Below are 14,831 nucleotides of genomic sequence, written 5' to 3' on the forward strand. Positions count from 1 at the left end.
AAGCATAGGTGTGCGCAGGGGGGGTGACTGGTGCGCACAGGCACCCCCTAATGTCTGGCACCCCGATCTCAAATGCCTGATGCAGCGATAACCGAGCAGGCTGATTACTGGCCCCTCTGCGCTGCACCCTGTCAGGACTGCATTACTGACCGGACGCCTGGGTTAATCAAGGGTGCCATTGACACCGGCTTTCAAATTCCCAGCTCCATCTCCATGTACAAAAACAGCGTGATGTGATTATGTCATGCTGCTAATATGCCCACCCGCCACATGCCCACCTCTCTTCTTCTACGCTATGCCAACGCCATCCACTGATGAGGATCAGCATGCAGCCAGCGATATTTTATATTGCGTTGACCGTCAATAGATGGTGCTAGACACGCCCAAAAGGCGGCTGTAGACACACCCCTCCGATGGTACACCCCCTAATAAAATGTGCTGCGCACGCCTATGAATGCAAGACAATGCTAGACCTCATGTGGCTAGAGTGTGTCAGCAGTTCCTGCAAGACGAAGGCATTGATGCTATGGACTGGCCCGCCCGTTCCCCAGACCTGTATCTAATTGAGCACATCTGGGACATCATGTCTCCCTCCATCCACCAACGCCACGTTGCACCACAGACTGTCCAGGAGTTGGCGGATGTTTTAGTCCAGGTCTGGGAGGAGATCCCTCAGGAGACCATCCGCCACCTCATCAGGAGCATGCCCAGGCATTGTAGGGAGGTCATACAGGCATGTGGAGGCCACACACACTACTGAGCCTCATTTTGACTTGTTTTAAGGACATTACATCAAAGTTGGATCAGCCTGTAGTGTGTTTTTCCACTTTAATTTTGAGTGTGACTCCAAATCCAGACCTCCATGGGAAAATAAATTTTATTTCCATTGATAATTTTTGTGTGATTTTGTTGTCAGCACATTCAGCTATGTAAAGAACAAAGTATTTAATAAGAACATTTCATTCATTCAGATCTAGGATGTGTTGTTTAAGTGTTCCCTTTACTTTTTTGAGCAGTATATATATATATATATATATTGCAAGAATTGGAAAAAACAAGCGCCCAAGAGTGAAATTATTAGGGTTAGGGAAAATGAAGGTATAAAAAATGTATGATAAGGATTGATTTAAAACACTTATCTGGCAGGTAGAGACTTGACTCAAGTAGTGGTCTTTTTGAGGATTAAGAACATGTGGATAAAACAGAAAAAACTAACATAGTGTGTACCGTTTATGTTGCATATTATGTTACTGTTTAGTTTCACAGGCCTTATTAGGGAACTTAGCTTATTCCCACAGAGCACCAATTTGTAGCCTGAGCAGTATATGGATTAAAAATACAAACAAGTTTTTAATAACATAATCACATAGAAACACACATAAAAATAGCTGTATAGCATGCGTACAGGATAAAAATTAAATCAGGCTTATCTGTCCATGAAAATGATTGAAATGCATGCGTACAGGATTTAAAATAGTTTTAGGCTTATCTGTCCATCAAGAGGAGGTGTCTGCAGGTACTCCCAACGCGTTTCGTCCGTCAGCAACAGGACTTCATCAAGGGGAATATATATATATATACACACACACACACACACACACACACACACACACACTGGGACTGCAGACTGTACACACACAGACTGGGACTGCAGACGACCACACACACATCACAAACACTTAGACTCTATAATACATTACACACTTCCCCTCTCCCTCCTTCCCCAGGTTGAGTATCCCTTATCCAAAATGTTTGGGACCAGAGGTATTTTGGATATCGGATTTTTCCGTATTTTGGAATAATTGCATACCATAATGAGATATCATTGCGATGGGACCCAAGTCTAAGCACAGAATGCATTTATGTTACATATACACCTTATACACACAGCCTGAAGGAAATTTTAGCCAATATTTTTAATAACTTTGTGCATTAAACAAAGTATGTGTACATACACACAATTCATTTATGTTCCATATACACCTTATACAAACAGCCTGAAGGTCATTTAATACAATATTTTTAATAACTTTGTGTATTAAACAAAGTTTGAGTACATTGAGCCACAGAAAACAAAGATTTCACTATCTCACTCTCACTCAAAAAAATCCGTATTTCGGAATATTCCGTATTTCGGAATATTTGGATATGGGATACTCAACCTGTATATGTATATATATATATCAGTGACGTGCGGTGGGGTGAGGCAGGTGAGGCAGAGCCTTTCCTGTCATACTTACGTTTAAACCAGAGTTTTGACTGTATAAAGTATATGAAAAATACTGATAATTTGTTAGAAATATCTTCTTTGCATTATTCTAATCATTTTTATAGCTAAAACTCTGGAGTAAAAAGTCTATGGCAGGTGAGTCAGTGCCTCACCTGTGTATCCTTTCCACACATCTCTAATCAAAACTCACCAAATTTCCAGGAGCTTATAATGCTGCACATGTGTATAATGCCCAGATGTACCCTTTGGCTCATATATTGCAAGTACATCTGGCTCTGGGGTTAGCCAGTGCCTTCTGAGCCATTTAGCTCACCGCACGTCCCTGATATATATATATATATATATATATATATATATATATATATATTAGTGATGAGCACCGGACATTTTTCGTGTTTTGTGTTTTGGTTTTGGATTCGGTTCCGCTGCCGTGTTTTGGATTCGGACGCGTTTTGGCAAAACCTCCCTGAAAATTTTTGTCGGATTCGGGTGTGTTTTGGATTTGGGTGTCTTTTTACAAAAAACCCTCAAAAACAGCTTAAATCATAAAATTTGGGGGTCATTTTGATCCCATAGTATTATTAACCTCAATAACCATAATTTCCACTCGTTTCCAGTCTATTCTGAACACCTCACAATATTATTTTTAGTCCTAAAATTTGCACCGAGGTCGCTGGATGACTAAGCTAAGCGACCCAAGTGGCCGACACAAACACCTGGCCCATCTAGGAGTGGCACTGCAGTGTCAGACAGGATGGCACTTCAAAAAATAGTCCCCAAACAACACATGATGCAAAGAAAAAAAGAGGTGCACCAAGGTCGCTGTGTGACTAAGCTAAGCGACCCAAGTGGCCGACACAAACACCTGGCCCATCTAGGAGTGGCACTGCAGTGTCAGACAGGATGGCAGATTTAAAAAATAGTCCCCAAACAGCACATGATGCAAAGTAAAAAAGAGGTGCAATGAGGTAGCTGTGTGACTAAGCTAAGCGACCCAAGTGATTGACAAAAACACCTGGCCCATCTAGGAGTGGCACTGCAGTGTCAGACAGGATGGCACTTCAAAAAATAGTCCCCAAACAGCACATGATGTCAAGATAAATTAAAGAAAAAAAGAGGTGCAAGATGGAATTGTCCTTGGGCCCTCCCACCCACCCTTATGTTGTATAAAGAGGACATGCACACTTTAACAAACCCATCATTTCAGCGACAGGGTCTGCCACACGACTGTGACTGAAATGACTGGTTGGTTTGGGCCCCCACCAAAAGAGAAGCAATCAATCTCTCCTTGCACAAACTGGCTCTACAGAGGCAAGATGTCCCAATCCGGGAATTCACTAAGCACCAATCTCGGCAGTGTTTGGACTATTCGTAATGGTTTGATTTGCAAAGTTCCGAAATACGAATGAATAGACCATCGGTCAAACACGGCTGTTATTTCATACAATATGGGCATTCACTATTCATTCGTATTTGGGTGTTAGTTTCTGAGTGCTCAAGTGCGGGTCTGTTTTTTTTAGAATCGTTAAAAAAAGCAGCAAAAAAATAGACCTGCTTTTTCCAGGCAGCACACGGCACAGATACAATGTAGCACCTATGCGCTCCATTGTAGCCAATGGTGGGAACTTTGCAGTCAGCGGTTGACCGAAAGTAACCTCACCGCTGACCGCAAAGTTCCCACCATTGGCTACAATGGAGCGCATAGGCGCTACATTGTATCTGTGCCGTGTGCTGCCTGACAGACACTACAGGAGCACACAGCCAATCAGGAGAGTGCCACGACGTGGCGCTCCCTGATTAGCTGAAGGGACCCTCTTTGACAGGAGTCAGGGGGGGTCCTGGCAGTCAGGGAAAGGGGTCCCATGTGTAAACATGGGACCCCTTTCAGTGCGTGGTCGGGTTTCCGTTTTATTTTTTTGCCAAGTACGTGGATTATTCAAAGGTCGGATTCTACACTGGATTATGTGAGTATAATTTTTTTCACAGGTACCCCTAGGATTCTACATGGAGAAGAGGACTGAGCCTCGTGGGAACATCTCCTATATAATAGCCCAGATCTGTGACTTTGTGATTCATTTGCTAACGCTGGGCGGAGTCACAACAGTGGGCAGAGTTAGTCAAATGAGTCACAGATCTGGCCAAATCTACAGGAGACTAGGAGCAGAAGCAGATAGTATGGGCATGGCACAGGCAGGGGTGCATACCTCCCAGCTTTCTGCAAGAGCTTTCTTCAGACAGAAGGAGGGACACACACTCGGCAAAAAGGGGGCATGGCTTCACGGGAGGGCCCCGTTTTCGTCAATGAGGGGGCATGCCCAGTGCTATGTGAGCTGCTGGCATGCCCCCAGGGGCTGATTATGAGTCCGGGGGGCCAGGGCACTTGAGACAGAGGAGCCCTATCTCATTGCTGTGCCTGCTGTGGGTTGGGGGCGTGGCCTAATCGCGGGACGCGAGGCCACGCCCCCTTACGCAAATTCCGGCTTTTTTTTTAATGGAATTTTGGCCCCTCAGCTAGGGGTAAATCCAGAGGAGGTGGTCGCTCCCACCTACACACCCGCACAGGCAGAAGAAAGCAGGGAGACTGCTGCCTCCCTGCAACACCACAGACCTGCCAACACGCAGCAGCGTGTGCTGACAGTAGCACAATGCTGCCGTTGTTGCTGGCAGGACGGGGGGGGGGGGGGGGCTTCTGAGCTGGGACAGAGCTACTCGAGCCGGGGGGCCCCCTAAAACTGTGGGGCCAACGGTACGTACCCCCTGCCCCCCCCCTTAATCCGGCTCTGCTGCTGGAACCCCCCCTTAATCCATACCCCCTGATGCCCCCTCTCCCTCTGTCTCCACTATTCACCGCTGCTCTGCTAAGCAGAACAGCGAGTACAGGAGCTTTCCAACTGACCCCCCCGTTACTGCGGGACACTGCGACCCGCGGGTGGGACAGCGGGACAGACCCCAAAAAATGGGACTGTCCCGCGAAAATCGGGACATTTGGGAGGTATGGGGGTGTGTGAGGGGGTATGCCGTACAGACAGATGGGCACCGGCTCACTGTGTGCTTGACCCCCCCCCCCTCTCTGGCGCGGAGGAGCGTCACTTTCTGGCACACTCCACGCTTCTTAGCTGCAGTTTTGTGGGGCACCTGCCGCTGTGCAGGTTCCGTACTGCCTCTGTTATCTCCAGCCCCGGCAACCCCACCGCTAGCTGCAGCGCTGCCACCCACAGTGAGGTGCGCCCAGCTCCTTCACACACTTTAGCCAGCGGGTAACGCTGCAGAAGTCCGAGCTGCTTGCAGGCTCCGACCCCCTCCTCCCTCCAGCCGCAGCATCTCCTGGGGGCTTACCAGTCACTCCCAGTCTCCCCTTACCACAGTGCCCGGCAGCTGCTCGAGGTCTGTGGTGTGTGACTGAGGAGGGGGGGAGGGATGCGGACGGGCAGAGGAAGCAGGACTCCAGCCTAAGAGAGTCAGCCATGCCAAGTCTCCACCAGCAGCAGATCCCAACAGGTTGGAGTGGAACAGCAGCAGCCAGCAGCAGTGACTCCGGTAAGACACATCTGTCTGTCACCACTGTTTTGTCCCTAATACCAATCTCTCCCATGCCCTGTGTTCTGTCATGTCCCTGTCACCCCTGGCCTTGCCCTGCCACCCTTATCCTGGCCCTTTCACCCTTATCCTGGCCCTGTCACCCTTATCCTGGCCCTTTCATCCTTATCCTGGCCCTTTCACCCTTATGCTGGCCCTGTCACCCTTATGCTGGCCCTGTTACCCTTATGCTGGCCCTGTTACCCCTATCCTGGCCCTGTTACCCCTGTGCTTGCCCTGTCAACCCTATACTGGCCCTGTCACCCCTGTCCTGTTCCTGCCACCCCTACCATGGCCTGTCACCCTTATCCTGTCCCTGTCATTTCTGTCCTGGCCCCGTCGCCCCTGTCCTGGCCCCGTCACCCCTTTTCTGACCCTGTCACCCCTGTCCTGGCCCTGTCAACCCTGTTCTGACCCTGTCACCCCTGTCCTGGCCCTGTTACTGCATACCCTCCAACTACCTTTTTGGCAGGTACAGTACCCGCAGCGCCTCCAGACCACTCCCCAATGCACCACACCTCCGCACCTTCCCCTCCACCCTTTCCCCACACGCTGTGCCTCCAGACCCCCTACACCACCCGTGGCTCCCACTCCTCCGCCCCTTCACCACCCACAGCACCTCCAGGCCCCCTCCACCATCCACCCCCTTTATATGTCTCCCCCCACACCTGCCCCCCTCCACCCGCAGCATCTGCAAACACCCTCCTCCATACGTGGTCCCCCCCTCACCAACCCCTCCCCCACCAATGGCACCACCGCACCTGCCCCTCCACCACCAGCAGCACCTCCGGACCTCCTTCCCTATGCGCCGCACCACCCGTACCTGCCCCTCCCCTACCCATGGCACCTGCGGACCCCTACCCCACCCGGCACTCCCGCCCCTTCCCATCCCACAGCACCTCCGGAACCCTTCACCCATCCACAACATCCCCACACCTGCCCCTCTCCCACACATGGCACCCCTGCCCCTCCCCCACCTGCAGTGCCTCCGGACCCCTCCCCAATCTGCATCCCCCACTCCTCTGCCCCTCCCCCACCCGCAGCACCTCCCGACTCTTCCCCATCCGGGCCCCACCCCCACTTCTGCCCCCCCTCCACCTGCAGCATCTACAGACACCATCCGCAGTCCCCCCCGCACCCGCTACATTCTGTACATCATGACCTGCAGGTGCTGTTCACGCCGTCGCAAGGGGCTGCGCCTCCTTCACCATCGCACGCCCTTTCATTGTGCAATATTTAACCACTAACAAAGGAATGCAGGTAATACTTTATATAATACAAATATTGAACCCCAGAAAGGCATGCAAGGGTTAAGGGGGCGTAGCCCCTTGCGACGGTGTGAAGAGCGCCCGTAGGGCGCGATGAAGCACCTAGTAGGTAAGTATGTGTGTATGTTGGTGTGCATGTATGTAATAAAGTTGTACTGTCACGGTGTGTGTGTCCTGTTTTTATTGGGGTATTTTTTTAGTAGTAGTACTACAGGTACCAGCGGGCCAGGTTTTCCACCGCATGCTGGTACTTGTGGTTCTCCAAGTACCAGCTTGCGGGGGAGGCTTGCTGGAACTTGTAGTACTGCTACTAAAAACAATATTCACAATTTCTCACAAGGCTATCAGCCCCCCATCCGCCGCCCTTGGATGGGGGGGACAGCCTCGGGCTTCACCCCTGGCCCTTGAGTGGCTGGAGGGGGACACCCCTTGATTGAAGGGGTCCCCACTCCTCCAGGGTACCCCGGCCATCAGTGACTAGTTGGGGTTTTAATGGCACGGCCGCAGGGACCGATATCAAAGTGTCCCCCTGCTGTGGCATTATCTCCCCAGCTAGTGGAGCCCGGTGCTATTTTCAGAAATACGGGGGACCCCTACGCTTTTTGTCCCCCGTATTTTTGGAACCAGGACCAGGCGCAGAGCCCAGTGCTGGTTGATTAAATATGGGGGAACCCCTGTAATTTTTTTCCCCATATTTTATCAACCAGGACCGGCTCAAAGAGCCCGAGGCTGGTTGTGCTTAGGAGGGAGGACCACACGCAATTTTTTTCTGATATTTTAAGACTTTCATCAACTTTTTAAGGTACACAATGAAGCCCTGCACGGATCTCACAGATCCGGCCGGGATTACTTGTGTTTTTTCAGGCAGTGTTTTACTCATCACTCCCGTAAAACACTGCCTGATATTACGAATCACATCGACATAGGAAAAAACGATTGTGCAAAACTCTGCAGCTTAGTGAATGATCGTATCAGGATTCAAAACGTTGCAGTAAAATGCACCCGATACCATTCGAGTTCAAACACCCTTCAAAACGGCTAAAACACGAATATTGGTAAATAAACCCCCATGAGGGTGGTATGAGGGCCCGACGTCCACAGGTGGGGGTTGTGCTTACAGCCCAACACCATGCAGTACGTTTGCAAATTCGCCACTGGCACCCTGTGCTCTTCACAGATGAAAGCAGGTTCTCACTGAGCACATGTGACAGACGTGACAGAGTCTGGAGACGCCAAGGAGAACGTTCTGCTGCCTGCAACATCCTCCAGCATGAACGGTTTGGCAGTGGGTCAGTAATGGTGTGGGGTGGCATTTCTTTGGGGGGCCGCACAGCCCTCCATGTGCTCGCCAGAGGTAGCCTGACTGCCATTAGGTACCGAGATGAGATCCTCAGACCCCTTGTGAGACCATATGCTAGTGCGGTTGGCCCTGGGTTCCTCCTAATGCAAGCATAGGTGTGCGCAGGGGGGGTAACTGGTGCGCACAGGCACCCCCTAATGTCTTGCACCCCGATCTAAAATGCCTGATGCAGCGATAACCGAGCAGGCTGATTACTGGCCCCTCTGCGCTGCACCCTGTCAGGACTGCATTACTGACCGGACGCCTGGGTTAATCAAGGGTGCCATTGACACCGGCTTTCAAATTCCCAGCTCCATCTCCATGTACAAAAACAGCGTGATGTGATTATGTCATGCTGCTCACATGCCCACCCGCCACATGCCCACCTCTCTTCTTCTATGCTATGCCAACGCCATCCACTGATGAGGATCAGCATGCAGCCAGCGATATTTTATATTGCGTTGACCGTCAATAGATGGTGCTAGACACGCCCAAAAGGCGGTGGTAGACACACCCCTCCGATGGTACACCCCCTAATAAAATGTGCTGCGCACGCCTATGAATGCAAGACAATGCTAGACCTCATGTGGCTAGAGTGTGTCAGCAGTTCCTGCAAGACGAAGGCATTGATGCTATGGACTGGCCCGCCCGTTCCCCAGACCTGTATCTAATTGAGCACATCTGGGACATCATGTCTCGCTCCATCCACCAACGCCACGTTGCACCACAGACTGTCCACGTTGCACCACAGACTGCACCACAGACCTGTTTTAGTCCAGGTCTGGGAGGAGATCCCTCAGGAGACCATCCGCCACCTCATCAGGAGCATGCCCAGGCATTGTAGGGAGGTCATACAGGCACGTGGAGGCCACACACACTACTGAGCCTCATTTTGACTTGTTTTAAGGACATTACATCAAAGTTGGATCAGCCTGTAGTGTGTTTTTCCACTTTAATTTTGAGTGTGACTCCAAATCCAGACCTCCATGGGAAAATAAATTTTATTTCCATTGATAATTTTTGTGTGATTTTGTTGTCAGCACATTCAGCTATGTAAAGAACAAAGTATTTAATAAGAACATTTCATTCATTCAGATCTAGGATGTGTTAAGTGTTCCCTTTACTTTTTTGAGCAGTGTATATATATATATATATATATATATATATATATATACACACACACACACACACACACACACACACACACACACACACACACAGACTGGGACTGCAGACGACCACACACACATCACAAACACTTAGACTCTATAATACATTACACACTTCCCCTCTCCCTCCTTCCCCAGGTTGAGTATCCCTTATCCAAAATGTTTGGGACCAGAGGTATTTTGGATATCAGATTTTTCCGTATTTTGGAATAATTGCATACCATAATGAGATATCATTGCGATGGGACCCAAGTCTAAGCACAGAATGCATTTATGTTACATATACACCTTATACACACAGCCTGAAGGAAATTTTAGCCAATATTTTTAATAACTTTGTGCATTAAACAAAGTATGTGTACATACACACAATTCATTTATGTTCCATATACACCTTATACAAACAGCCTGAAGGTCATTTAATACAATATTTTTTATAACTTTGTGCATTAAACAAAGTATGTGTACATACACACAATTCATTTATGTTCCATTTACACCTTATACAAACACCCTGAAGGTCATTTAATACAATATTTTTAATAACTTTGTGTATTAAACAAAGTTTGAGTACATTGAGCCACAGAAAACAAAGATTTCACTATCTCACTCTTACTCAAAAAAATCCGTATTTCGGAATATTCCGTATTTCGGAATATTTGGATATGGGATACTCAACCTGTATGTATATATATATATATATATATATATATATATATATATTAGTGATGAGCACCGGACATTTTTCGTGTTTTGTGTTTTGGTTTTGGATTCGGTTCCGCGGCCGTGTTTTGGATTCGGACGCGTTTTGGCAAAACCTCCCTGAAAATTTTTGTCGGATTCGGGTGTGTTTTGGATTCGGGTGTCTTTTTACAAAAAAAACCTCAAAAACAGCTTAAATCATAAAATTTGGGGGTCATTTTGATCCCATAGTATTATTAACCTCAATAACCATAATTTCCACTCGTTTCCAGTCTATTCTGAACACCTCACAATATTATTTTTAGTCCTAAAATTTGCACCGAGGTCGCTGGATGACTAAGCTAAGCGACCCAAGTGGCCGACACAAACACCTGGCCCATCTAGGAGTGGCACTGCAGTGTCAGACAGGATGGCACTTCAAAAAATAGTCCCCAAACAACACATGATGCAAAGAAAAAAAGAGGTGCACCAAGGTCGCTGTGTGACTAAGCTAAGCGACCCAAGTGGCCGACACAAACACCTGGCCCATCTAGGAGTGGCACTGCAGTGTCAGACAGGATGGCAGATTTAAAAAATAGTCCCCAAACAGCACATGATGCAAAGTAAAAAAGAGGTGCAATGAGGTAGCTGTGTGACTAAGCTAAGCGACCCAAGTGACTGACAAAAACACCTGGCCCATCTAGGAGTGGCACTGCAGTGTCAGACAGGATGGCACTTCAAAAAATAGTCCCCAAACAGCACATGATGCAAAGATAAATTAAAGAAAAAAAGAGGTGCAAGATGGAATTGTCCTTGGGCCCTCCCACCCACCCCTATGTTGTATAAACAGGACATGCACACTTTAACAAACCCATCATTTCAGCGACAGGGTCTGCCACACGACTGTGACTGAAATGACTGGTTGGTTTGGGCCCCCACCAAAAGAGAAGCAATCAATCTCTCCTTGCACAAACTGGCTCTACAGAGGCAAGATGTCCACCTCCTCTTCATCGTCCGATTCCTCACCCCTTTCACTGTGTACATCCCCCTCCTCACAGATTATTAATTCGTCCCCACTGGAATCCACCATCTCAGGTCCCTGTGTACTTTCTGGAGGCAATTGCTGGTGAATGTCTCCACGGAGGAATTGATTATAATTCATTTTGATGAATCATCTTCTCCACATTTTCTGGAAGTAACCTCGTACGCCGATTGCTGACAAGGTGAGCGGCTGCACTTAACACTCTTTCGGAGTACACACTGGAGGGGGGGCAACTTAGGTAAAATAAAGCCAGTTTGTGCAAGGGCCTCCAAATTGCCTCTTTTTCCTGCCAGTATACTTACGGACTGTCTGACGTGCCTACTTGGATGCGGTCACTCATATAATCCTCCACCATTCTTTCAATGGTGACAGAATCATATGCAGTGACAGTAGACGACATGTCAGTAATCGTTGGCAGGTCCTATAGTCCGGACCAGATGTCAGCACTCGCTCCAGACTGCCCTGCATCACCGCCAGCGGGTGGGCTCGGAATTCTTAGCCTTTTCCTCGCAGCCCCAGTTGCGGGAGAATGTGAAGGAGGAGCTGTTGCCGGATCACGTTCCGCTTGACTTGACAATTTTCTCACCAGCAGGTCTTTGAACCTCTGCAGACTTGTGTCTGCCGGAAAGAGAGATCCAACGTAGGTTTTAAATCTAAGATCGAGCACGGTGGCCAAAATGTAGTGCTCAGATTTCAACAGATTGACCACCCATGAATCCTGGTTAAGCGAATTAAGGGCTCCATCCACAAGTACCACATGCCTAGCGGAATTGCTCCATTTTAGCTCCTCATTCAATCTCTCCAGCTTCTTCTGCAAGTTCAAAGGGTTGCAGAACCTCGTACAACGTTGAAATCATTCTCCACTGCGCTTGAGTCAGGTGCATTCCCCCTCCTTTGCCTATATCGTAGGTAGCTCTATAGGCTTTTATGGCCTTTTGCTGCTCCTCCATCCTCTGAAGCATATAGAGGGTTGAATTCCACCTCATTACCACCTCTTGCTTCAGATGATGGCGGGGCAGTTCAGGAGTGTTTGCTGGTGCTCCAGTCTTCGGCATGCGGTGGCTGAATGATGAAAGTGGCCCTCAATTCTTCGGGCCACCGACAGCATCTCTTGCACACCCCTGTCGTTTTTTTAAATAATTCTGCACCACCAAATTCAATGTATGTGCAAAACATGGGACGTGCTGGAATTTGCCCACATGTAACGCACGCACAATATTGGTGGGTTGTCCGATGTCACAAATCCCCAGGAGAGCCCAATTGGGGTAAGCCATTCTGCAATGATGTTCCTCAGTTTCCGTAAGAGGTTGTCAGCTGTGTGCCTCTTATGGAAAGCGGTGATACAAAGCGTAGCCTGCCTAGGAACGAGTTGGCGTTTGCGAGATGCTGCTACTGGTGCCGCTGCTGCTGTTCTTGCTGCAGGAGGCAATACATCTACCCAGTGGGCTGTCACAGTCATATAGTCCTTAGTCTGCCCTGCTCCACTTGTCTACATGTCCGTGGTTAAGTGGACATTGGGTACAACTGCATTTTTTATGACACTGGTGACTCTTTTTCTGAGGTCTGTGTACATTCTCGGTATCGCCTGCCTAGAGAAATGGTACCTAGATGGTATTTGGTACCGGGGACACAGTACCTCAAGCAATTCTCTAGTTTCCTGTGAATTAACGGTGGATACCGGAAACACGTTTAACACCACCCAGGCTGCCAAGGCCTGAGTTATCCGCTTTGCAACAGGATGACTGCTGTGATATTTCATCTTTCTCGCAAAGGACTGTTGGACAGTCAATTGCTTACTGGAAGTAGTACAAGTGGTCTTCCGACTTCCCCTCTGGGATGACGATCGACTCCCAGCAGCAACAACAGCAGCGCCAGCAGCAGTAGGCGTTACACTCAAGGGGGTATATTTACTAAAATTCGTATTTTTCTGAATGAGGTTAAAGTTAAAACACAAATGACATCGAATGTGTGAATTTGCAACTTTTTGAATTTATTACGCCTCATTTACTATGCTGTCGTGTTTTGATTAGTTCCATTTTTCGATGTCGATGTCATTCGTGTTTTTCCAAGGTAGAATGCGGCCAATTTTGTGGATTTGCGGCCGTGTTGTCAGGTTTTTTTCCGACTGCGTCATTTTTCGTTTACGGCAGTGTTTTCCCGTTCCCGGCCGCGGTTTTTTTCTAAATTTCGTTTTTGTCACTCGTCCGTGATTGGTTTGATTCGTGATGGAGGAGTGTCTCTGCTCATTACTATAAAACCGCCCCAAACCGTCCAAACCTCGTGGGTTTAGCTAGTGGAGAGGTGAGAGGAAGTTGTGTTTGGAGTTTGAGAGTTGATAGGAGTTTTTGGCGGTTTTGAGGAGGTTCTTTGCGATTGTTGAGTGCTGTACTGTGTGTGTGTAAGTAGTCTTGTCATACTTGTTGTGTAGTTATTTAAAAGTCTGTCTAGTTTTTTGTCTTTGTTTTTTTTTTTTAAAGTCTATTGTCATTGTTTATGAGTGTGTGTGTGTGTGTGTGTGTGTGTGTGTGTGTGTGTGTGTGTGTGTGTGTTTGGTGTGTGGTGTGTAGTGGTAGTGGAGGAGTGTGTTTAGTGTTTTTTTTTCTCAGTGTTATTTGTTGTTTGTCCTGAATATGTCCCAGTCAGAATTGAGTGTGGTGGAGGAGGTGAGTGAGAGGGAGGAGGTGAGTGAGGTGGAGGAGGTGAGTGTGGTGGAGGAGGTGAGTGAGAGGGAGGAGGTGAGTGAGGTGGAGGAGGTTAGTGAGGAGGAGGGGGAGGTTGCTGGTGCGGCCTCCAGTGATAGTGACAGTGATGGTGCTGTGGCTCCGCAGCCACGCACCACTACAAAGACGGGCCGCAATGTCAAATTCAGCTACGCAGAGAATATGGCATTGGTGCGGGAGCTGATGAGACATCATCGTCAGCTGTTTGGCCATGATGCTGCCAAGGTTTCTTCACGCAGGAAGAGTGTTCTGTGGGGGAAGGTAGTTGCGGCAGTCAATAGTGAGGGTGTGGTGAGGAGGACCGAGGACACGTGTCATAAGCGATTCTACGACATCAAGCGGCGTGTCAAGGCTACGATGTCTAAGGAGGCTAAATCAGCCCGCCAAACAGGGGGTGGACACCCCTTCCGAGCGTCATATCGGGATTGGGAGGAGCCTGTGCCTACTCTTATTCCGCCAGAAGTGGTTGGTGCGACTCATGTCCGGGATTCGGATCGCCCAAGGCAGGATGGTGAGTTGTATTTTTTTTATAATTTATAATTAAAACATCTGTGCTTTGTCCTTAGTTGTCTGAAATGTCTTCTAGCTAATTGTGATTGTAAGTTGATTAATTCTTCTAATGTGTTGGTGATGTAGTTTTATTCACAAATAGTTATGTTTTTGTCCTTTGTATTGTCAATTTAGCAGGTGACCTTGGCCTTTTTCTGTTTTTTTTTTTTTTTAAAAGTAAATTGTTGTGGGTGTCTTTAAATGAAGTGTGAGTCATGTGTTTTGCGTAATGTGTGTTTTTTTTTTTTAATGGACTT

General features: G+C 48.1%; 1 protein-coding gene across 7 annotated transcripts in view; it reads left to right on the top strand.

The window, feature by feature from the left end:
* The window catches only part of SEPTIN3 (septin 3), a 490,493-nt gene that overhangs the window by 24,290 nt on the left and 451,372 nt on the right, over positions 1-14,831 (top strand). The gene's annotated exons all lie outside the window — the stretch shown is intronic.

The sequence above is a fragment of the Pseudophryne corroboree genome, chromosome 9 (assembly GCF_028390025.1).
Source record: "Pseudophryne corroboree isolate aPseCor3 chromosome 9, aPseCor3.hap2, whole genome shotgun sequence".
In the NCBI taxonomy this organism is placed as follows: Eukaryota; Metazoa; Chordata; class Amphibia; order Anura; family Myobatrachidae; genus Pseudophryne; species Pseudophryne corroboree.